At 43.9% G+C, this 26,655-nt stretch overlaps 1 long non-coding RNA gene across 1 annotated transcript in view; it reads right to left on the bottom strand.

Moving 5' to 3' along the window:
• The window catches only part of LOC122793276, a 1,105,234-nt gene that overhangs the window by 369,924 nt on the left and 708,655 nt on the right, over positions 1-26,655 (bottom strand). The gene's annotated exons all lie outside the window — the stretch shown is intronic.

Here is a 26,655-nt window from a genome sequence, read left to right as displayed (position 1 = left end):
TCCCACATCCCAAAGACATACTGTAGGTGGATTGGACACACTAAATCAGCCCTAGGTGTGTGTGTGTGTGTGTGTGTGTGTGTGTGTGTGTGTGTGTGTGTGTGTGTGTGTGTGTGTGTGTGTGTGTGTGTGTGTGTGTGTGTGTGTGTGTGTGTGTGTGTGTGTGTGTGAGTGCCTTCTGTGGAAGGTTGGGGCCGGGCTGGCAACTTGACACCATTAAACTCCACTGCCAATCATGAGCGGATGGTGATCCTCTGTGGCGATCCCTAACCAGGAAAAGCCGAAAGAAGATAAAGAATTCATGGGGAGGGTGTGTAGAGGTAGTGGGGTAACATGAGTATAGTTAGGTGATAAGTGGTGTAGTAGGTAGAGTGGAAGGGTAGGTAGGGTGTTTCAAGGTTCAGTAATTTGGTTTGTAGAGGTGTAATTAGTAGGCTAATTGGGTGGTTGACTCTGACAGGTTGGATTGGTGTATGGGAGGTGGGTGTGGTAATTGATGGTTATGGTCTATGGGTATAAATGTAATTGAAGTAGGGTGCGTGGGAATGGGGGTAGGGTAGAGGAGTAGAGTGAGCCTGAGTAGAGGGAGGGCGAATGGAGTGGGGAACCACCAAGCCTCAGGAGCCCCGTGATTGAAAAAAAAACAATCAGGAGGAACACCTTTCATTGATTTTAATATGTCTATCCATCTTTATTAAATCAAGTAACTTTTTCTTCTAAACTAAGGGCACCTTCTTTGTTATTCACTTCCTGCGGGCAATCTACAGTACAAAATCACACATTTTAAATAATGCTGAAAACATTTGCCCTCAATTACATAATCAGTTAATTACACAATTAAAATATCAAACAAGAAGCTTCCGGTTGCACTCTGCATTAAGTCCAGCAGGAGTTATAGTTGCATACTTTAAAATAAATACACCTTCTGTATATAATAGCTTCTTTTTAATATCTAGACACCCTGCATACATATCTATTGTTTTCTAAAATCATACCCCTAAGGCCAACTGAATCACTGCTGTGGTGAAATTTGAAATGCATGACAAGTTGCTTTATTTTCTCTTCATATGGCAAATGATCAGATGCTTTCTGCACTACTGTTTTTTTTCCTTCAAGGAAAACCCCATTCAAATGTCAAGTTTTTCTTTCCAAAAAATGTTTTCCCTTCCCTGTAATCCAACACTAAACACTTCACATACAGAAAAACATAGCTTAATTATATTTTCCTTTCTTTCCTGTATTTGTCCCATCTGTTACATCACAACAGCTACTAAGAGTGGCACAGTAATTAGGTTAGGTCACTTATAAGATAAAATAGATAAGATTCCTTTATTGTCATTGCACAAGTACAACAAAATTTGTAGCAATCCTAAGGGGCATTCACATATAATGAACATGAATAAATACGAGAATACACTACAATACAATACCAACAATGCAATACAATGCCGTAAACGACTAAGTTATTGCACTTGGGTTTCATTGCACATGAAAGGAATAAGACATGGTGTACAGGAATGTAAACATATACTTTATAGCACAAATGATTACTATTTTTACACAGTGCTTTTATTTAGCATTGTTAAGTTCACATATGGCTCTGGGATAGAAACTGTTCTTAAGTCTGTTTGTCCAAGATGAAATGGACCATCTGCCAGAAGGCAGCAGCTCAAAGAGATGATGTCCAGGGTGAGAATGGTCTTTCAAGATGTTGGTTGACCTACTGAGATAGCGAGAGCCGAAGAGTTCATTCAAAGAAGGCAGTGAGCAGACAATTTCCCAGATTCAGCAAGCCCTGCATGGCGTGCATGATCAGTGAAAGAGGTAATGTTGGCAATATGGTGGCCGAGCGATCCACGTACGTGCCCTTTTGATATGCACGAGCGGTCTTGCACTAGTCCTACACATTCCCAGCCCCTGTATGCAAATGACCCCATTTGCAGGTGAAAACCACGCAAATGAGGTAAATCTGCTATCCAGGAAGCTGGAATCAGGCTGTGCAGGACTAGCGTAATCTGCAGAAATGTACTCGGTTAGTAACTGAGTACGATTCTGCAAAATCCAAAATGGAGACATGACAGCTCCAAATAAAGGCTGCATATCATTGAGGAAGCAGGCCAATGGCCAAGTATAAGGACATTGGGATTGCAAACAATACAAAAAGTAAAAAATACAACTTTTGTTTTATTTCTGCCAATCACGGCTGTTTAAGCATAGGGCAGCAGCGCGCAAACGGAATTGGTGGGAAAATAAGAAAATAAACCTAAACCAATCATTCTAACTAAAATCAGTATTCTGCCATGCAAGTCAATGGCAGGCAGAAGACAACCTGGCCAGTGACTAGTGGTTGCTAAGAGAGGAGGCTCAGTGTGACACATGTAACTATGCATTAGCAGGCAATCCTATGCAAATGAAGGGAAGGATAGTGAATCCCAGTTTTTCCCAGCATGTGAGGCATGTCTCAACAGTGTAAAAGTATGAATAGCCGACTGCAAGATTAGGAGGTAGGTGACATCATGGGTGGGTGTGTCAGGCATAGTCTAAGAGGATTGGAGTCCTGTGGCTTGGGTTTGCTCCTAGCTTAGCACAGCTAAGCTAGAGGGTGTGTCTAAACCTGCCTAGCACCCTTGACAAAGTGCAAGCGGGTTTGTGCGCCGTGCACTGGGATTTACAGGATAAAAAAGGAAGTTAAACCAGGAAATAGCAGCAGTGTGCAAATTTGAGTACTCCAATTGTCCAGCGCTCCCCCAGGCTGAAACAGAAGGGCAATGGGTAGGAAAAACAGCAGTAGGAAGGTAATCAAGGGGTACTAGCTTAGCTGCCAGGTGAAACGTATCAGAACCAGACAATTACATAGGCAGCAGACCAGCCCAGCCCAGAACTCTACTATAAACTATTGAAACACCTACTCCCCTGGTTTTTCCTACAATAAACAAGCGGTGAACTTTTAACACTCACAACAGCAAAATAATAGGGGCTGCAATAGCTATCATTCAACTTGTAGAAGAGGCTGAGGATGGTGAGGATGTGAGTGCTCCTGATCAATCCACAGTGAAGAGACGGAGAAGAGTGTATAACCTATGAAGGGCTACATGAGCTGGAGATAGTGGGGCACTATAGGGTGGACAGAGACCTCCTACAACAAATTGTGGAGCTGTGCCAGCCACGCCTCACACACACAACTAACAGAGTGGAACCCATCCCAGTGGACACCAAGGTATGTGTAGGCCTAAGAATACTAGCTACAGGTACCTTCCAAAGGCCAACTGGATATATGATGGGGATTTCACAGGCATCAGCATCCAGGGTATTCCACCAGTTCCTGGATGCCATGTCAGCACATGTCGGTGAGCAAGTTTTTCCCATCACCCATGAGGTGTTGGCCAGCAATATGCGTCTCTTCCACCAAATAACAGAATACCCTGAGGTAGTGGGTGCAATAGACTGCATGCACATATGCATCAAAGCACCACCTGGTGAGCAGGGTAGGGTCTACATCAATCGCAAGGCTTCCCCTCCATCAACTGCCAGGTTGTGTGCGATGCCCAGGGCATAATACTGAACTTGTGTGCTGGCTGCCCAGAAAATTATCATGATTCCGACATCTAGCATCTGACGCAGCTGTACCAGAAATTTGTCAATGGGGACATCCCACACGGTCACCTAGTGGGGGATGCTGGATACACACTGGAGCCATGGCTGATGACACCCATCATAAATGCACACACACCCAAACAAGAACTCCATAATGAGGCACACGCACAAACAAGAATCATAATAGACCGTGTGTTTGGGATGCTCAAATCATGGTTCCAGTGCCTGGACACATCCAATGGAGCCTTGCAGTAATCACCAACTACATATGCCCATATCATACTTGTACATGCCATGCTACACAATATGATCCTGCTGAAACAGCTGCAGCAGGAACAGCATGGGGCAGGGCCACACAGCCCCCCACCATTGCCAAGGCCTGCACAGGCACAGAGTGACTCGGAGGAGGAACAAACTGAGCCTGCCCCAGTAGGAAGAAGGAGGCATGCCCAGAATGCCCTGGCCCTGGCAAAGAGGCAACACATAGCACATACACTGACATGGGAGGGACCCAGGGAATAACACCTCTCTCTGACTCTCACATACAGTAAAAAGGATGCCAAACATTACAGTACCTGTGCCTAACCATGTGTATGGAGTGTACTATGTGCATCTGACATAGGCAGCCCTGCAGCACCACCCTCAATACTGGGACACCCACAAGATAAGGGACTCACACATGCTAGTCAGGGGGGTGAGCACATACCCAACAACAGTCACAGCCAGCAGGACAGGTGTAGACAGACACAAACAAATGATGTACTATTGCCTCTGAATGAGGGCTATGGGTAACTACCCCCCCAGGCCTACACAGACAGACTACAACAGGTCAGGTACTGGGATGTCAGTTGTGAAGGCTAGGAACTCAGAAATTAATATGTAGGTAATTAAAAGCTAAGAACTGTAGTACACTGGTATGCCCTAGCCAGCATGATAGGTTAAGACTACAGACTGAAATGGAGTACTTGACATACCAGTACAGTCCTAGCAAAGGTGTACAAGTGTCAGGTGTGCCCCCCCATCCTACGCAGACATATAGTAACAGTCAGGTGTGCCCCCCCACTCCTGTGTAGAAATGTAGAAATAGTCAGGTGTGCCCTCCTCCCTTCCTACATAGAAATATAGTAACAATCAGGTGTGCTCCCCCGATCCTGTGTAGAAACTTAGAAATAGTTAGGTGTCCCCCCCAATATGCATAAATGTAGCAACAGTCAATGTCAAATGATTGATGGATACCCTGCAGACACAGCATGCTACCTGTTGGTGAAAATCACAAAGGTCAGCACTACAGTACAAACTACCTGGACTTGATCCACACATGCAATACAGATGGCCTTACTGGGCATACTCACACACTGGGAGAAATGAAGGCAGTGTCAGTCAACAACATATTGAAAGGTCATACTGGGCATGCTCACACACTTAAACACATGAAGGCCATGTCTGAAACCACCAGTGGGCCATACATATCCGGCAGTTGCAGTTGTTAGTGCAGACACTTGTCAGTATGCACCACTCATGCCTTGCACACACAGTGGATAGGAATACAGACACACATGTATGGACAACACACTATAATAAGCCAAAGGTAGATGGACATAGATGTGTGGAAGAGGGCGGCAGTGACAAGGAGCCATCCAGGCCTGTCCCACCCAGCACACAGCCAAAGGACCCCAAACACATGAGGTGCAGATGTCACTCACTGCAGATACTAGCGACCAGTACCTGTCAGCACCACAGACTATGTGGTGCACGTGCCAGCTGTGCAACATAACTGTACATGGAAGTAGTCATCTAGTTGCTGTATACATGTACCTGTGACATATGACCCCGTGTGTGGCCGCATGTGGCATGTCACCCCTAGATGAATGGCTTACAGCCCATGCACACACCGCCCACCCCACAGCACTACTATGACAAGCCTGCTGAAATACTCCTTTGGGAGAGTTGTAGCCCAGTAATCATTGTGGAGTGTCCCATAACTGTGTACTGCTGTAGTGTGATAAACTACTTAAGTAGGAGTTCTAACCCCAGATCTATCAACTGTGTGTGTGAGTGTGGGTCAGTGTGTGTGTTTGTGTGCGTGTCTGTCTGTCTCTGACTGTGTAGAGAGCAATGTCTTTTAGGCTACTCACACTCCTTACAAGTCATATACCCACGTTTGGTAAAGCTGCTAATGTCATCCACCTAGAAATACACCTCTGGGAAAGCTGCAGTCCAGTAATCTCTGTAGCGCATCCTGTAACTGCGTACTGCTGTAGTGTGATAAAGTAGTTAGGTAGGAGGTCAAACCCCAGACTTGGCAACTGAGCGTGTGTGAGTCTGTGTCTGTGTGTCTGTCTGTCTCTGACTGTATAGAGAGCAATGCCTTTTAAGCTGCTCACACTCATTACAATTCATATACCCACATTTGGCAAGGCTGCTGATGTCACCCACCTAGAAATACACCTTTGGGAAGGTTGTAGCCCAGTAATCTCCATAGCATGTCCTGTAACTGTGTACTGTTATAGTGTGATAAAGGAGTTAGGTGGGAGTTCTAACCCCAAACCTGCCAACTGTGTGTTTGTGTGCATGTCTGACTGTATAGACATCAATGCTTTTTAGGGTGCCCACACTCTTTGCAATTCATATACCCAACATTGGCAAGGCTGCTGATGTCACCCACCTAGAAATACACCTCTGGGAAGGCTGTAGCCCATTAAAACCATGGTAGGGTTCCATTCCCACCCATGGCAGTTCTGGATGCTTTGTGTGTGTCACTGTCTGTGTAGGAAGCAATGCATTTTAGGCTAGTCACACACAGTAAATTTCAAATGCCCTACTTTGGTAATCCTGCTGATGTCATTCATTGTGAAATACACCTTTGGGGGAGGAGTTTGCTCATAATCCCCTTGGTGCGTCCTATAACAGCTCCATGCTTTAGTGTGATATAGATCTTTGTTAGGGGTTCTATACCCACACATGTTGGTTGTGGATGTTTTGTGTGCATCTCACTGCCTGTGTAGGGAGCAATGCATTTTAGGCTAGTCACTCGTAGTAAATTTCAATTTCCCTACTTTGGCAATCCTGCTGATGTCAGTGATTGTGAAATACACCTTTGGGGAAAGAGAACTCCAGTAATGTCCATGGCGCATACTATAAATGCGTAGTGCTGTAGTGTAACAAACTAGTTAGGTAGGGGTTCTACTCCCTGACATGACAGGTGTGTGTGTGTGTGTGTGTGTGTGTGTGTGTGTGTGTGTGTGTGTGTGTGTGTTTTTCTAACTTGTATCCTATGTAGAGGTGGTTGTGACCAATGTGGAGCACATTTTGCATATTTCTTATATGGTGGCCCTACTATATATCACAATGTCCACCATACAGGGATAACAGATGTGAACTGGATGAGAGGCTGGGATGCAAAGCCATACCCATACATATGACATCAAGGCCAGGCAATCACAGTTAGCAACCCCAGTATTACCCAGAGCACACTCTCAACCCATGTCTCATACACACACATGCCTAGGCAACAGCCAATATGTGGGTAGTACACTACATATTGGCCACTGATAGTAACTTTGGAGTGACAGCAGTGGGCTACAGAGGGCATGTCACTCTGTCCATCTGTCCAACATGCACATATGTGCAGACAGTGTACCTCCCCATGTTCCCCAATGGACACCTGCACCACCTGTGGTGCCATCACATATGACCCACAATGGACATACCATGCCTGACAAAATGCCCTGTATGGACAGATGCTACTGACACCAGGGAATGCTGTTTGCATGCTCTCAATGTAGGTGCAGGGTAAACCTGCTGGCCATTACCAGTTCCTGCCACAGGTGAGCAGGACTGGCACATTTGATGATAATCTGTGTTCACAACATGGGCCAGACACACCAGGTACAGTTCCACATGTCACTGTACATGTATGTGGGAGTTGTGCACATCCCAGACACTGTCCATGTCATGGACTAAGAAACACATACATGGCAAATGATGCACAGCATTGGCCACACACTACAGTCACCCAGGTGACTGGATGGGGGATACAATACACACCTGTGTGGGCAAATGCAGACACTACAGGCCTGAGACACAATGCAGACCATCATCATGTGGCCTGATGCCAAGGTGCACCCATCACTTAGCCTTGTGCAGTCTGGCACAGTCGAACACCACACACCCGTGCAGACATGCACCCATGCATGTCAGTACTGGCACCCTATGTGTTTGTGTGTGTGTTGTATGGTGTGTATGTTCACATCCACACTCTCTACAATCCCCAAGGGCATACTGCAGAATGCTGTCTGATGTCAGACACCTCCCCATACCCTTTGCCCATACAACCTCCGTATGACTCGTGTGGTGAATATGATACCTGCACAGTGACGTGATGTGGCAATCCCACTACTGATGAGTTGTACTCCTTGCCCTGCCAAGTGTGTCAATGTGTGTGTGTCCCTGTGAGAGTGTGGCTGTGTTGACGCTGGCACCTGTTCATGCGAACAGGCACATGTATGTCACCTACCATATAGCTACCATATCCCTGTTGCAGATGTCACTCACCACCACACATATGTTCTGAGTGCTCCACAACAGGTAACCCATGTGGTGCATCCAATAATTGCATCAAACCGTGATAACACTACATAGTTGTCAGGGGTTTGATACCCTGTGCTGGTAGGTGTGTGACACAAACTTGCTTCAGTTTTACTCTCTCACCCCTCCCTGACATGTTTTTGCCTCTGTCTGCCTATCCCACCCCCTCTGTGGTGGATGTGGAGACCTGCACCTGCTTTGCTTAGGCAGCAGCATATGTATTTTAAGGGATTCTCATGATCAGCTGATGGCCTCTGCATGAATTACAGCTCTTCCCAGCTGATTGCATGTGAAACAGCTGTGGTAACATTCCCATAGCCAATTGCATGGGCACATACTCCAATATCTAGGAACATCATGGTGGTGTTGGCCCTTTTCATCCACTGTGAGCAGGAACTAGATCTGTCATTTGGCAAACAGCATCTCAGATGGATTGGGGTTTACCTCTAACAACATACACTGTGGAAAAAGGGCAACAAACAGGAGGGGGATGTGTCTGACCTGACTACAGACTGTAAGTGCTGCTATACTGCATTTGGAGTAATGATGGTTTAACAGTGTTTGTGTGGATATGGCTGTCATACATGTCTCAATACCTGCCATGTCAGTTCCATGTTTATAAGGAATCCCCATCTGCAGGGTCATCTGCAGACTGGACAGTGTTGTGTCTTTGGTTTCATGTGTCACCCACGGAGCAGCTTTCTCTGGACTGCAGAAGGTAGTGTGAGGATTGCAGTCTGTAGATCGTGAAAGCCGTGATAGTCACTGACGTCATATCCTTCATAGGACATATGTTGCAACAAACCCTGTTACAACAGTAAATGTATGCGGTTATCACAGCAACATGTCAACATTGGCCCTGTGTATGTGCTTCCAGCAACACCTCTGTCAACCTTTGTACATATTTCGTGCATGAAGTGGTGCATATGTGCTGTACACCATAATTAGTGTCATCATATCTGATAACAAGCCAGTGATATATCCAATTGTTACACATGTTACGTACAGTAGGGGTTACATTTCATGACAATACCTGGACAGTCTGTGGATGTTTTGACAGTACTGAGGTCTGTGTACCTATGGTGAATGTCGGCAGTGTGTTTATTGTTAATATGTACCTTAACCTGTGTACAGACTGTGGTAGATGTCATTGTTCTAGTTCCCCTCCTATTTGATGTTACATGCTGCTCCACTGTATGGTACTGTATTGGTGTACATGTTTGTAGGGCCATACACACACATGTCCCATACCACAGACAGCCATCAGACCAAACTTTGTAGCAGCCCAGTATATGTAGGTCAGTCTGTGAGTGGCACATAGGAGGATGGTGTAGAACAGATAGTCCATATACTGTAATATCATGCTAGCTAACCATATGTGGCTGGGGCTGTGTTCACATTGGTTGTGGTTATGCACTTTCACACAGGTGTATCTTACCCTGTGCTGTGACATGCCTGTTGCGCCTGCTTTATATGCAGGTAAATGTGCATTCCCCCATAGGAGATGTAGGCCAGTGTTGAGCCAGTCTGCCTATATCCTGCACAGTGCATTGTTACATGCCTAGCAGCTTAGTGTACTTACCCAGTGAGATGTCATGTGCAGATACTTGCCAGATGTACCGCTGCTGGGCCTCCCTTAACAGTCATGTATGTCAGACAGAGCAGTGAGATGCTGTGCAGATGTATGTCAATATCTAGTGGGTAGTATGTGGCCATGGCACCCCTGTACCAGTGGTCATTATGTGTCAGGCCAGACAGGGGTGTGTGAATGTATAACCTATGGTGGCAAATGTATGCCAGTCGTTATGTGTTATACCCATCTACATGGCTGTCTACATCAATATTGTTAGGCATGGTACACATGTTTAGCACTAAGGGCTTATGTGTATACCTCTGGACTGTACAGAGTGCGTCAGGCATTCCACATATATTGGCCAATATCTCTGCTGCAGTCCACAGCAGCATTACATGCTAGCAGCAGTACTGTACAATGATGTCCTTAGGATGTAGGTCAGTAGCCAATGGCACACATGTTATAAGCAGATGTGATCTCCCACAGACACCATGTCTGTGAATACAATCCCAATGACAGTAGCAATAGTCTACTAGTATACCTGCTATACATACCTGAAATCCCCATCAACTATGACATTGGGATCATAGAGACTGGGGTTGGGCTACACTCCATGTCCAGGACATATGGTGGAAATATATGTACATATACTTATCCAGCTAGCCATGTATATATGATTACACATGTGTAATACTCCCAATTACCACTGTCATGACAACCACCCACTATAAATCCCCACATCATGTGGGTGTGGTTCCTTTACATTTCCTGTGTAATGGACATCCACCCTGTGTGTGGGCATCAGTGTTACCGACAGCAGGTAGCAATACCTCTTACATGAGAACCGGTACACTCAGGGCAGCCACATATTTGTAGGAGGATCAGGAACTACAGACAGACTGCGAGTAGAGTTGCATTATACTTTGTATAGTACTAGTGTTACAGGGTGTGTATGTACATACTAGTTTACCTTGGAATGCAGTCTGTCTGCATAGCTCACAACTGTGGGCCTATCCTCTTGCTGGTCAGAGCTATGCCTATCATGTCTTGTCTGTCCACCACATAGGTCCTGTATCAGATATTACACTGGCAGTGTGTGTGTGTGTGTGTGTGTGTGTGTTGAGTGCTATCGGTATATAGCTACATCCATGTCTGTTTTTAACCTCAATTCCCTGACTAAGGGTATGTTACAGACTATCCTGTAACACCAGCACCTTGCTTAGTGTATGGCAACAGTTGTCCACATATGTGCCTGTATTCCAGCCTCTGTCCATCACCTACATACCAAGCTTTGCACATATGTCATGCTGTTGGTGGTTGTTCTGTAGTGGGCTGTGAGTATATAATACTGCCATTGCTGCCATCAGTCCACTGTTGTTGCATCCCCCACACATACAGTGGAGCTGTGGCCATATATGTGTGTGGACATCACCTACACAATACATGTGTGCCCTTAAGCACTCCAGAGGCCAGTATATGTAACAGTGGTATTTGGCCCTGTATTATTGAGTCTGGGGGGAGCACCATAAATGACCTAAGCTGTTACAAAATGTGGGGGTATCAGGGGTGAGCTGCCTTAAGCTGTCTGGATGTACAGTACCATATACTTCACCTATATTTACATTACTGACAGGGCTCTGGTTAATGCAAGCCTACTACCCCCTGTCATACAGACTGTTCTGTTTGTGGGTACGCTTGTGATGGTGTCAGTTATGTCTTGTTATGTAGCAGTTACAACTCATGTGGTCACAGGACGTCTTTACCACATACTGAGTTTGTACAGTGTGTAGATAGAGGCTGCTGAACTATACACCTGCATTATATACTATTGATTGCTTGGTATCCTGTGGCCCAGCTTGTCTTCACTATTGTACAATTTGAAGGGCTTGGCCTGGACGGCAACAGTTGTGAACCTTTCCAGACTACTGTATTACAGTATCTGTTTCACAGTTGCATTACTCTGTTTATATGGTTGTCAGTGTCTGAACAGCTATATAACATGGCATATAGAACTGTGATAGTACACAATTAAAGGTTTCCATGTCTGCAAACCTGTGTGCGGTTTTTCCTTTGACCTCTTTGTGGGTATATGTGGCAGGCAACGATTGTCATTTGTATGGATGGCTCATACAGTATTCAGTTTTTCAGGGGTTAACTGTAAGCATAGTGGCTGTTCCATATTGTGTGCACCTTCTACTTGTGTGTGTGTGTGTGTGTGTGTGTGTGTGTGTGTGTGTGTGTGTGTGTGTGTGTGTGTGTGTGTGTGTGTATCTCTATCTGCATATCTGTGTCTATGTATCTGTATCCAGGGGATGTTGATGGCTTCCACATATTGCATTTCCTATGGGAAGCAGACTGTACTGCATGATATGTTACCAATACCAGCCTGATATTATACAGGTGGGAAATAGTACTGGTATCATCATGTGCCCATGTTGTGTCAGGTCCTGGTTATGGGATCTGCAACACTTGGTAGTGCATTGCAGGGTGGACGTGTTTGGCTGTGGGGGGGGTGCCTAATCGTACAAGACGTATAGTGTGCGAAGCCTCTCAACCCCATTAACGGTGCATGAGGACATATGTGTCGTTTGTTAATCTGCCATTGCTATCTACAGATGTATGGCTATATATGCCTCTATAGATAGTTATATATATGTTAGCAGATATATATATCTGCTAACATATATATAACTATGTCCATATAAACCTACATAGATATATACCTGCAAACACATATGTAACTTGCTGTGTATATGTAGACATATAGGTGTAGACACATATATGTGTTAATGTAGGCATTTACATGTATATATGTTCATATATATTGATATATATGTATATAGTTTCATAAATATATATACCTACATATATAGATATGTTGTATCGGTTTAGATGTTAATATATGTACACAGACATACATCTAGATGTTGGTATACATCCTCTGTACTGTTGCATGACTGGACTGGATGATATGTTTCTGAAAAGATCGGATTTATTTGCATCTGGCATGGCTTAGTGGTACATCATCTTGTCTATTGTGTGCAGTGTCCTGGGATCAAGCCCTGCAGGAGTTGTTTATTTTGTTGCTGGGCAGAACACGGCCCATTGTATACAGTGTGATTAAGGCACTTTTGAGCAGTTGTAAGCAGGTTTGCGTGGGGGTAAGCACTGCCTACACAGGTTAAGCAATATAGAAGCCAACTAAGTGTATGACACTAACCAGAAGTTAGCAGTGCTTAGCTCCACGCAAACCCATGCAGAACTGCTTTAATGTTGCTTAATCACTCTGTACCCAATGGCCCGTGTTCTGCCCAGCAACAAATTAAACAGTCTCTGCAAGACTCAAACCCAGGACCCTACACACCATAGACAATGTGAATTATCACGAAACCATGACAAATATACATATATCTGATGGCTTCAAAAACATGTCATCCAGCTCAATCATTCAACAGTACATTACCTGGACATTCTGTGTTTGTGTGTACAGTACTGTGGTCGATGTACATATGGCAGGGGTCTGCGGCCTTCACTATCCAAAGAGCCATTCCTGACCCCTCAACCACTGAACTAATGTCATCGGGAGGCACAACAGCTATCTGACTCCCACAATGAAGATAGCATAGCATATACGGTTTCATGTATAGTTATACTAATTATAATATAATTAAGTGTATTAGAACAATACCTAACATATGTCCATACTTATGTTCCTGTGTTGGGATTGCTGTGTGTGCGCGTGTGTGTGTGTGTGTGTGTGTGTGTGTGTGTGTGTGTGTGTGTGTGTGTGTGTGTGTGTGCTGTGCAGTAGTGTGTTAATCCTCCGAGGTATAAGGACCCACTACAGCAGGGTTGGAGAGACACATGTGGCTTCAGATCAGCAGGTTGCAGACCCCTGTGTTAGGATGATTGACGACTGTATGTGTATTGCACTTACCACACATGGGCTCTGTACAGACTGTGATAAATGCCATTGTTCTCCCTCCTGTTCTATCTGATGTTACATGCCCCTCCAGTGTTAAGCTTGTGTATCATATGTGGCTGTGGATGCATTGACATTGGATGTGGGTATGGATTTTCTCACAGGTGTCTGCTATGTTGTGCTGTGACCTGCATGCTGTGCCCGATATATTCATAGGTACATGTGTTTTCCCCCATACAATATGTATTCCAGAGCTGTGGCAGTCTGCATGTGGTTTGTCCAGTGCTTTGTGACATGCCTAGCAGCCTACTGTAAATACCTAGTGTGCTGTTATGTCCAGTCATTTGCAAGACATACTGCTGCCAGGCCAGCATAACTGTTGTGTATTTCTGACAAAGCAGTAGTATGCTGTACAGATGTATGTCATTATTTACAGGGTAGTATGTGGCCATGTGAACTCAGCAGCACTAGGTATTATGCATCTGGACAAACTGGCGTTTGTGCGTAAATACACTGTGTGGGCATATGTGCCTCAGTATTGTCGTGATATACCCACGTACATGACTATTAACATTCACATTGGGAGGCATGGCCCACATGTCTCACATGAAGGGGACATGTGTACACTTCTGGACTGACCACAGAGTGCCACACTGTCCACATATAGTGGTCATATCCCTGCTGCAGTCCACAGGATCATTACTGTGCTAGCAGTGCTATGCTGCCCCTAGGATGTCTGTCCATAGGCAATGGTGCGCACGTCTACAGCAGATGTGACCTCCCACACCCAACATGTCTGTTAAGACATCCCTATGACAGTGGCAACAGTCTACATATATACCTGAAATACATCCATGACATCCCCTTGCACTACGGTGTTGGGACTATTGGTACTGAGGTAGGACTCTACTCCATGTTCTGGACATATGGTAAACAGATGTGTCCACATATATCCACATATCTATGTAGATATATGCAAATACACATATCCACATACATATATGACCATATACATATCCACATACATATATGGGGATATACATGTACATATATACATATAAATACCACACACATATACATATACACAGCAATGACTTCAACAAGTGGCTAAGCATCTGATGTCATTCAAAGGGGATCCAGTATCTGTCTGCCTAGGGAGACATGATGTACAAACCATGATGCTCTGGTAGAGATGGTCTGCATGTGTTGCCCCTGGGATTCAGGTTACTGGCTACAGCTCTTGGCACCCCCATAATGCCTTATCTAGGCAAGATTCAAAGGACAAAACCACCACTGTAACAGATACAAGCATGCAAAACTGATGGTAATGCGACTCAATGCTAGAAGTCTAAACCTAAAAAGGCACTCTCTTGAGCCACACCTACAAATGGGGAACATCAATATCTGTGCAGTAACTGGGACCTGGTGCAACACTCCAGAGAGCACACCTGTAATACTTGCCTACAACCCTTATCACACATGTTGGGCAACAAACCAAGACCACAACACTACAGGTGGAGGAGTGTTCATATTCACCAAGGTCATTCACACCTCCAGCCTAGTATCAAACACAATGCATCTGACAATCACCAGATGCAACTAACACTATACAAGACTGCAATCCAAATTGTAGCTGCCTACTGATCCCACTCCATGGGCCAAGGTTCTCACTACACCGTTATAAACATACTAATATTAAGATACAAACAAACACCATAATACTGGGGGATCCCAAATATTTTGCCATTAACTAGGAAAACAACTCATGTACTACCACCCTTTCCCAACAGTTACGGGAACCCCGTGGATCAACTAATCCATTGTCCAACCAGGGTCTCCAATATCCTAGACCTGGTCCTTACCAACATGGGAGTCAGATGCCTCACACCAGTGGTCACCCCTCATAGGTCAGGTCTGACCATAAGCTAATCACCACTGACATCCACATCCCACCCACCAGTGAGGATCCTTCATAAATATCCTCTGCAAAGCCAACGCCATGCTACTCAAGTCAGAAGTGACAAACCTCATGACACTCATGGAGATGGGAGCTGAAAGTGCAACTGGTGAATCCTACACTAAGGCACTGTATGGGAACATCCACTCATGCATGAATTGTGCCATCCCACATAAAACCGAAATGCTGTCCTCTAAACAAGGAAGCCATTCTTGTGCTCCACTGCCATGAACAGTCTAAACAACAGAAGGAAGACATTGTTGCAGTTAAAAGGATAATCCCAAAATGCAAACTGCTCCCTTACCAGCCTCAGTAAGAAGCTTCTATCCTCAAAATCTGCCACAGCTTGTTGCATAAACATAACTGCCATAGATTCCAAAGACAACCACAAGGCATTCTATAGTTATGTCCATGATCTATATGGCAATGCTCAGAACTGCTCTGTGCTACAACAGATTGGCATTAAATATACTGATTCAAAGGAGTGTTCCAATATCCGGGCAGACCGATTTAGGGCTCATATCAGTAACAAAAGGTCACCAAATTGCAGTAATCACGGCCACACAGGTGGAAACCACCGACTCCACTGCTAGGAGTACAGCATCCATGGGTCCAGATGACATCCCGGGCTGTGTAGTACATGAACTACTGCATAACCCCGCATCTCACCTAAGTATCATGTGCAATCATAGCCTCACCTCAGACTTCTATCCCACTGAGTGGCACACAGCTACAGTAATCACACTCCACAAGGGGGAATCTACCTTGGATCCTGGGAACTACTGTCCTATCAGTCTGATGAGCCTGATCTGCAAGGGCATGGAATGCATTATCATGCAATTTATTAACAAAGACATTGGCAACCAGCAAACACTGGACCCCACCATGGTTGGGCTCGTACAGGGCCAATCTTGTCTCCTGAACCTGTTTGACTACTTTGATTCAGTCTCTGGAGCTGTGGAGGAGGGTAAGGCGGTGCACACAGCCTGTCTGGACTTTCCTAAGGCCTTTGACAACATCACCCACTCTAGAGACATAGTTAAACATGCAAAGCTGGCCATAAACACCTGTGTCACTCGATGGGTTGCCAACTAACTTACCGACGGAACTCAGACTGTAAATATAGCCATGTCCAATCCCTACTCCAGACAATTGACAATTGGAGTACATCAGAGTCAGTCCTGGCACAGCTCTTGTTTGGCATCTACTTCCCTGAAGTACAGGCCAACTCTATGGAACTCTGGCTAATAAAGTTCAGAGATGACTGCAAACTGGGAGCCATTATTGCATCCCCAAATGATGTGGATATACTACAACATGGCTTTACAGAAACAGATCTTTGGCACCGGAGCCATGGGCTGAAGCTTAATGCCAAGTAATATATAGTTATCCCCTTTGGACATACCATGTAATCATGAATTACCACATGGGTGGCAGTATACTAAACACCGAAAGTGTGCTGACAGATATAGGGACACAGGTGGTCAGTGGTCTCAACTTCATTAACCACATAGCCACAACAGTAAGGAAACCTATGTGACACACCTCATCACTAAGGGCTTTACATCCAGAAAAATGGGGGTAATTGTCCTGCTGTACTCATCCCTCATTACACCCTGTATAGAGTACAATGCTCCATTTGGTATGTACCTCACAAGACAGCTGCAACAGCTGGGAAGGCAGTGGAAATACCTTACTAGATGGTACAGCACATGTTAGTGAGGGCTTACAACATGTAGTAATGGCATATTTATTGTTGTCAAACATCCATCTGTTGACAGATTTGTCCTACTGCATAACTACTCACCAAATTGGTATTGCCTGTCTCTCTACAGATGTGCAGATGGCAAGTCTCCAGCTAGGACACGTACAGACAACCTATGCTTGAGTGACACTGACATGTGTGGCCAGCTGTGTACTACCTGTCACATATAGGAGACATCACCCTGTATGCGCCACATGTCATGGGTAACTACAGTACACTACCACAGTCAACTGAACATGCTTAAGTACAGATCTCCATCACAGACACTAACCATGTGCTGTAATACATGTTGCATAAATGTCAACTGGATCACCTTGGTGGCCATGTCCAGAAGGCACCCAGTGGATTGACTGATGCATGTCACTCTCACCCTGCCAGTCACTAATGTGGTGTCTGTCACTAGATTGCCTGCTGGCACATGGCAGGTGGCATGATACCAATGTACACACACCCTCTACACATCCATTCCCTCCATGGACAATAGCAAGGTACACAGCTATGACCACCTACAGCAATGCAGCACAGTATTGACAGGTGTACGTGTGCATTACTGAGGATAGCATTGTTTGTGTTTTAATACACCTGTAGTTGGAAATTCCATGACAGCCTTCACAACTACCTCCACTCCCATTGCCATAGTCAGATGTGCCCGCTGCTGTATTGGACATGACATGTAGCCTGTTACACTCCTCTCCCTAACAGCTACATGTAGCTTGCAGTACCAGCACAACAGTGTTGTAGAAATGGGTCAATAGGCATGGGAATCCCATTGAGGTCTTCCACATGTGTGTATTTGTGTATGTCTGTATATCTGTAGGGTACACCATTCCGAGGCCACATACTCCTATTACACTACACATTGCCACACAGTAGCACAGATATTGCTGTTGCCGCCCATAGGTGTGGCATCGCAGTGCAACACCCTACTATGTCTGTGGCATGTGCATTACATGCATATTCATGTGGTACCACTATTGTGATATGCAATGGGTTGTATTGGCATCATGGACAATGTGTGATAGTGGGTATTTCAGAGTATCAAGATGGGTTCCAGTGTGTACAATATCCATTGGGAGATGTAGGTGCTGTGTACACTGTGTGTGTATATATATATATACATATATATATATATATATATATATATATATATATATATATATATACATATCAAATGAACATATTTATCTATGTACAATTTATGTTATATGATTATTTGTGAGTCTTACATATACACATACACACACACACACACACACACACACACACACACACACACACACACACACACACACATATATATATATATATATATATGTACATATATTACATATAGCTGTCTATCAGTCTACATTTACAGATATATATCTGTCCATATGTCCATGCATGTTCGGCTCATATATTTGGCCTGTACCTCATTCTCTTGGCAACTGACATGGATGATCTTAGGATTGAAGTCAGTCACTCGTGATGACATTTTTGTGTTTCAGACTTTTCATCTCCTTCAAAATATGTGTTCTAGTACATATAACTGTGTAACTAACAACATTTTAAGTGTATTAGAGCAGTATTTGACAGATATCCCTATTTGTACCCTAATTTTGGCACACTTTACCCAGAATTCTTGCATTAAGAGGTTGTGAGGTATGATATTACTACATTTCCTGTACTGTTGACTGATCGTGCTGGATGATATGTTTGTGAAAACAACAGAGTTATGTACAACTGCCATGGCTTACTGGTAAATCACTTTGTGTATGTTGTGCAAGGTCCTGGGTTCGGGCCTTGCAGAGGCTGTATATTTTGTTGCTGGGCAGAACACCAGCCATTGGATACAGAGTGATTAAGGGACTTTTGAGCAGTTGTAAGTGGGTGTGTGCGGGGTTGTGCAGAGGTAAACAATGCTAACCTCCCGGTGCAGTTTCTTACACTTAATTAGCTTCTACTTTGCTTAATCTGTGTAGACAATGCTTACCCCCACGCAAAAACACTTAAACATGCTTACTACTGCTTATCTATGCTTACTACTGCTTATTTGTGCTTACTCCTTACTAGTGCCTTATTCATTATGACACTGACACTTCACATGTGCATTTAATGCAGTGCTCCAGTTCACATTTAAATGTTATTTAGTAGGTTATACAGCAAAACGATGTTCATATACAGATTTCACATGGAAAATAGAATGTGCTGCAGTGGGACTCGATCCGGGAATGCGATGTGACCCACAACTTTTGGTTCATCCCACCAGGGATGGACCTGTTGTTGTGTCAAGAGTAGACTTAGCTGGTCTACACTGTTTCTCTCACTGGTAGCATCCTGCCAGGTGTTTGAGAAGCAGCAGTTTGCTCACACACCTGGCCAGCCTCATCTCTCAGTTCCGCAGAACCGACACCCCAGGTGTGACTTTCTGTGCATGAAGCATGCCCACATGTCCCCATGGCATGCACCATTTTTCATTATTCTCTTCAGTATTATGTAAGACTAGCTGCGGTGGTGGTGCTGCGGTAGAGTTGTCACCTCACAGTAGGACGTCCTGTTCGATTTTCAGCTAAAGCGTCTTCTGTGTGGAGACATGCATGAATGGGCATACCTTCGTTGAAGGTTGTGCACCATGCCAGGCAAGTTGGTATATAAAAATCTACTGCCAATCATTAGCGGACTGGAGTTCCGCTGTGGCAACCCCTAACCGTGAAAAGCCGAAAATACAACAACTGTTCTCACAGTATGACTGGACAGGCACTGTTCTTTGATACACATAGACTGCTCGAAATACTGTGGTTGAGCAATGTACACATATTTGCTGGTATTAATTTGCATACTTACATACATTTCCTATACTGCTGAATGACTGTGCTGGATGATATGTTTGTGATCACAGAGACTGAATGTGTATCTGCCATGGCTTAGTGGTAACTCACTTAGACTATAGTGTGCAGGGTCGAGGGGTTGCAACCTGGCAGTGCAGACTATTTTGTTAATGGCCATGATGACAGCTGTTGGCTACAGAGTGACTAAAGCACTGTAGAGCAATTGTAAGAAGGGATGCGCTGGTTTGCGCGCGGCTCAACATTGCTGACCTACTGTTGCGGCGTCTTACACTGAGTTAGCTTCTACATTGCTTAACCAGTTTGGGCATTGCTTACCACCACCCAAACAGGCTTAAACCCGCTTGTTCCCACATACCCCTGCCCTACTTCATGTATTTAGTTTACATTTGTTGACCAGGACAATCCAACTGGATGCTTGTCCATTCTCAGGGGTGGCCCAGGGAGTAGAGCTCCACAGTAAACCCCAGCTACTCATTACAAGTAACACTGAGGTGTTCACATTCATAGAGCGTAATAGACTTAACATAGCTACATACCACATTCTTCATGCTTACTTTGCGTTAACATGTCTGTGTTATACATGCTTAGGTCAGGTTTACATGTCAGGTATGACGGTTGGCAAAGGTCAGTTTAAGGTGTAGTTGGAGTCCAGTTTAACAGTTCTGGATAGGTTACACTCAGGTATTTGGGTTGTGTTTAGTTATTCCGTACCTGGATAGGTTACACTCAGGTATTCGGGTTGGGTTTAGTTATTCCGTACATGGATAGGTTACACTCAGGTATTCGGGTTGGGTTTAGTTATTCCGTACCTGGATAGGTTACACTCAGGTATTCGGGTTGGGTTTAGTTATTCCGTACCTGGATAGGTTACACTCAGGTATTCGGGTTGGATTTAGTTATTCCGTACCTGGTAAGGTTACACGCAGGTATTTGGGTTGAGTTTAGTTATTCCGTACCTGGATAGGTTACATGCAGGTATTCGGGTTGGGTTTAGTTATTCCGTACCTGGATAGGTTACACTCAGGTATTCGGGTTGGGTTTAGTTATTCCGTACCTGGATAGGTTACACTCAGGTATTCGGGTTGGGTTTAGTTATTCCGTACCTGGATAGGTTACATGCAGGTATTCGGGTTGGGTTTAGTTATTCCATACCTGTGTGGTAGAGTAGAAAAGAATAGTGAAGGAGTGGGTAGGTAGGTAGAGGGGTAGATATTGTAACTGTATAGTAGGCTGTTGGAATAATTGGTAGGGAAGCAATAGGGAAGGTTTGATGGATGTTGGCATTTGTATGCGAGGCAGGACATGAGGTGTCAGTTTCACTAGTTGATGTAGGGGTCTAGAGTGTAAGTTGGGGGGGTGATTTCACTAGGTGGTGAGCATGTGCTGATCCAAGTGTGTTTGTGGTGTTCCTTCATGTGTTATTTACATGTGTCCTGTGGGACAGCTGAGGTAATGCATGTGGGTAGGGGGTTCCAGATTCTGCCAATATAGTTGGGGAAGAGGGTGTCACCTACTTGTAACGTTAAACATTAATAGAAATGAGAAAGGGTTTGATAGGTAAGTGGTGCTCATGGAGTACAAAGAGGGAGAGTTAGTAGGGGATTATCCAAAGATTTGCAGGAAGGCTGAAGGGAAGGTCCACAGCTGGCTATTTCTTCTACAGCAACAGCTGTGCATATACACTGCATTTTAGAGGTTGATTTGGACACTCACACCCCTGGGTGGGGGTGAGAATTACAATAATAACTTGTGATGCCAATTAGATCAGCTTACATGCCTACAGTGGGGTGTTGCAACCACATGCTCTTTGGTGTTATGTAGTGGGTTTTGCAACAACACATCTGGTAATACCGTACTTTGCCATCTAAAATAGACTGTGCTGCGGTGGGGTTCATACCGGGAATAGCTGATCATTAGGCGGCAGCTCTGCCCAATTCACACTATTGCTTACATCACCGGGACAGTCCAAATAGAACCGCTCCAGCCAACACCTGCACACCTCGGCCCATAATTTCATACCCATAGTCCTCCCCCCCACCCCTCCTCTACAGCACTCATCCTTACTCTGGGTGCAGGTCGGGTCTAACCACACCACTACACACTGCCCATTCTCCACTTCTCGGGACCCATCTCGTATGTTGTCTCAACCCATGGGTCATCAGGCTTTCCACCCTTGTAGTCCAAGTACATACATGCCCTGCCTTGCTAAATCATTGCACGGATGGTACTCTGATCATCAAAAATTTTTGGGGTGTCCCGCAAGGGGATGTTCCTGTCTCTGTTGCAAGATTAGACTTGGTGGGTCCACACTGTTCCCCCCACTGGTTGTGTCCTGCCTGTGGTTTGGGGAGCAGTGGATTGTTCACTTTGTGCATTTGTTTTTTATGTTTCCCCTGTCTGGCTGGGGGGGGGGTAATGCTACGTGTTACACGTATGTTGATTGGGCCCCTCACCCCCATTGGCATGGCCTGTGATCATATGTCATTCTTATCATATCATAGATATATATCTGTGTATATAGACACATGCACACACACACACACACACACACACACACACACACACACACACATATATATATATATATATATATATATATATCTACATATATGTGTGTGTGTGTATATATATATATATATATATATATATATATATATATATATTGCTGTATATATATATATATATATATATATATATATATATATATCTAACAACATGTGGATGTATGGTTGTCTGCATATGTATATATCTATATGTGGTATTTATATATATATATATATATATATATATATATATATATATATATATATATATGTATGTATGTATATATACGTACTACAGAGAGGGAGAGATATATATCTATTTAGTTATGGGTAAATATACACACACATACCTCTACATATTTAGCTACATGTCCTGTAATGGTATTGCTGGATACTGTGTTTCGTGTACAAACCAGCCAACCTTGTGTGCCATGTATGCTTCGCAATATCTACAAATAAAACTGTTAGTGTAAACAGAGTCACACGTGAAATCTATTGTTAGTACAAGGGAAACATTCGTCCCATGCAGGACAACTCACAAATTGGGTATTCAACTTTCATCTAAAACCAGAGTTACAAAGGTACCCATGGCTATGTGCATGGACTACAGTGTGTGCCAGATCTAGGATACTTGGGTTGGGACAACATACAGGATGGGTCCCGAGGGGGGTGGGTGTGGAGGGAGGGCAATGTGTGGTGGTGTGGTAGCTATGGGCCGGTAAGCAGGGAAGGGATGGTGGCTGCGTGTATGCAGCAGGGGGGGGTTGGGGGTGGAACTGTAGGTAAGGAATGTATGGGTCGAGGATGGCCTGGGTTCGATGGGCCTGTACTGGCTGGCCTGCCTAGTGGGTGTGGGAGAGGGGAATGTGATGTCAACATGTGAAACATAACAGAGGGCTAACTGAAATCCCTGTTTAAATGAAACATGTACAATACAATGAGCTTGGTAGTGTATTGCAGGGCAAACGTTTTTGGCTGGGGGGGGGTATGCCAATTTATACGAGAAGTATATTGTTTGAGGCCTCTCAAGCCCATTAATGGTGCATGTGGACATATATGTTTCTGTTAATCTACTATTGCTATCTACAGATATCAGGCCATATATACCTCTATGGGTATATACATTTGTTTACATATTTCTAACTATGTCCATATATACCTACAGAGACATATATGTGCGTACATATATGTAACTTGCTGTGTATATGTGGACATATAGATGTTGACATATATATGTGTAGATATCAGCATTTGCATGTATATATGTTCATATATCTGTATATATATTTATGGATATATATATATATATATATATATATATATATATATATATATATATATATATACATATATATGTGTGACTACATCTATAGATATGTTGTATCCATTTAGATAGTAATATATTTGCACACACATGTCCATCTAGATGTAGGTATACATTCTCTGTACTGTTGTATGACTGGGCTGGAGTTATGTTTCTGATAGCATACAATTTATGCATATCTGGCATGGCTTAGTGGTAAATCATTTGGTGTATGGTGTGCATGGTACTGGGTTCCAGCCTTGCAGAAGCTGTTTGTTTTGTTGCTGGGCAGAAAACCGACCATTGGATACGTAGTGATTAAGGCACTTTAAAGCAGTTGTAAGCGGGTATGCGTGGGTTTGCATAGAGGTAAGCACTGCTAACTTCTGGTCACAGTTTCTTACACCCAGTTAGCTTCTCCTTTGCTTAATCTGTGTCGGCAGTGCTTACCCCCATGCAAACGCACTTGCACATGCTTAATAGTGCTTGCATATGCTTACTTCTGCTTATCTGTGCTTACATCTGCTTACTGCTGCCTTATTCATTATGATACTGACTCTTCATATGTGCATTTCCTGCAATACTCCAGTTCATAAATATGTTATTTAGTGGGTTTTGCAATACAACTACTGCATATACCATGCTTTGCCATGTAAAATAGACAGTGCTGCAGTGGGACTCGATCTGGGACTGCCTGCTCGTTAGGCGACCGCTCTGCCCACTACAATGCTGCTGAGATTCTTCATTTGCATATATCTTCCTTGTTATCCTCTTCAGCCTTTTCAGCTGCTTTAACTGTAGCTAAGCAATGGCCACACATGCACACCTACGGTTAGCTGTACTCAGAGTTTTAGAGGACAATACAGGGGTTTCTTCTTTTGATTTTATGTCCTTTATATGTTGCTGTCGTACACATAGGGGACTGTTGGTGGGGATATGTGGACACCTATGAGCAGTTTTACTCATTTACTTCCATTTTCTGCTGTTCAACATTGCAGGGGTGTGTTTATTCTGAGAGCTCTGCTCTCAGACACACCCCCTGTACTCGTACACGCTCCATGTAAGCCTAGGAGCTCAGGCAGCGTGCCTTCATTAATATGCATAGCACGCTGCTGTCCTGCTCCTAAACAGGCGCTTCCATGCAGGACTAGACTAGTCCTACATGGAGGATTAGTAAATCTGGGGGGATGATTTTCTGGGCAGAGTTAATGATCCTGTGAAGGACCTTCCTGTCTGCCACCGAGCTGTTTGCATACCATGTGGAAATGCAGTATATCAGCAGACTTTCAATAAAACAGCAGTAAAAAGATACCAGTAGCTTCTCCTGCAGTTTATTTTTCCTGAGGATCATCAGGAAATGGAGTCTGCTGTGCCTTCTCGACTGCTTCCATGGTGTTTATGGACCAAGGGAGATCTTTTGCCACATGTACACCTAGAAACTTGAAGCCAGGAACCCTTTCCACATAGTCTGCATTAACGTATACTGGGTTGTGCCTCCCAAAATCTGTTATGAGTTATTTTGTTTTGGTAGAGCTCAAGGTAAGATTGTTCTCAGTACACTATGCAGCTAGTCTTTGAACTTAATCTCTCTATGCTGTCTCTTCTCCTCCTGAAATAAGTCCAACCACTGTGGACGTAGTTTCTACTGTAACATGTAGGGTACCAGTGTACAGAGAATCATTTGGTGATTGTCATACCTATTTATGGGCAAAGGAGATGATACATGGATCATAGCCCTTGTCACTCACATACCTCACTTTATATTGAATATCATTGGTATGATTCAGACCTCATCTGTCTGCAAACCAGATTTGCTCAACATGGCACCTTCCACCAAGTCAGGCAGATAGGACACTGGTTTAATCTATCATCCAAAGGAGCAGATACTCAGAAATGCAGCTCCCCCTTATGCAGCACTGCAGTGTTAGCAATGGAAAACAAATCCAAACACCTGGATAACCTTCTCATCTCCCAGCATGAAAGGTGGGTGTCCTTCCTGTTCAGATAGTGACACTGAACTAGATGAAGGGGGAGAATGACTGCTATTTTCACATAGTATCAGTGAAAATATACAGAATGGCATAAAACTAAATAAACATAACAAGTAAAAAGTAATCTGAATAAAACATAACTTTTCTCGTTATATTTTGTGGCAATTTGTCACTATTTTTTTAATTTGTTTCTGTGTGGCAATACTCCACAATCTTATTAAAGGTTAGAGAATCTATTCTGTTTAGTATGCAAATATTATGAGTAGCATGCAGATAGATTTGACAGATATACCTACTTTTCAAGAGCTTTTGCCCTGATTTTAGATATCTGCATATTGACATATATGATCTATATGTGTACTTATTTCTCTCATATATATGTTTTAATTGGGCTCCTCAGGTTATATAGTAAAATTGATGTGAGACCAAACGGGAGCCCTAGCCTTTGTTACTTGTCAAATTATTACAACTCAGTCTATCCATCTTTTGATAATCAACTTTATTCTTAAAAGGATGGTAGGGATCATACATAAAAAGTAATAACTGTCATATTGCTAATGTCTCTGTAAATCAAATGCTGCCTTTTTCAGAA

Source organism: Protopterus annectens, chromosome 2.part0 (assembly GCF_019279795.1).
Source record: "Protopterus annectens isolate FY-2018-M chromosome 2.part0, PAN1.0, whole genome shotgun sequence".
In the NCBI taxonomy this organism is placed as follows: Eukaryota; Metazoa; Chordata; order Ceratodontiformes; family Protopteridae; genus Protopterus; species Protopterus annectens.
The sequence above is the reverse complement of the archived record's forward strand: the minus strand, read 5'-3'. Positions and strand labels throughout refer to the sequence as shown.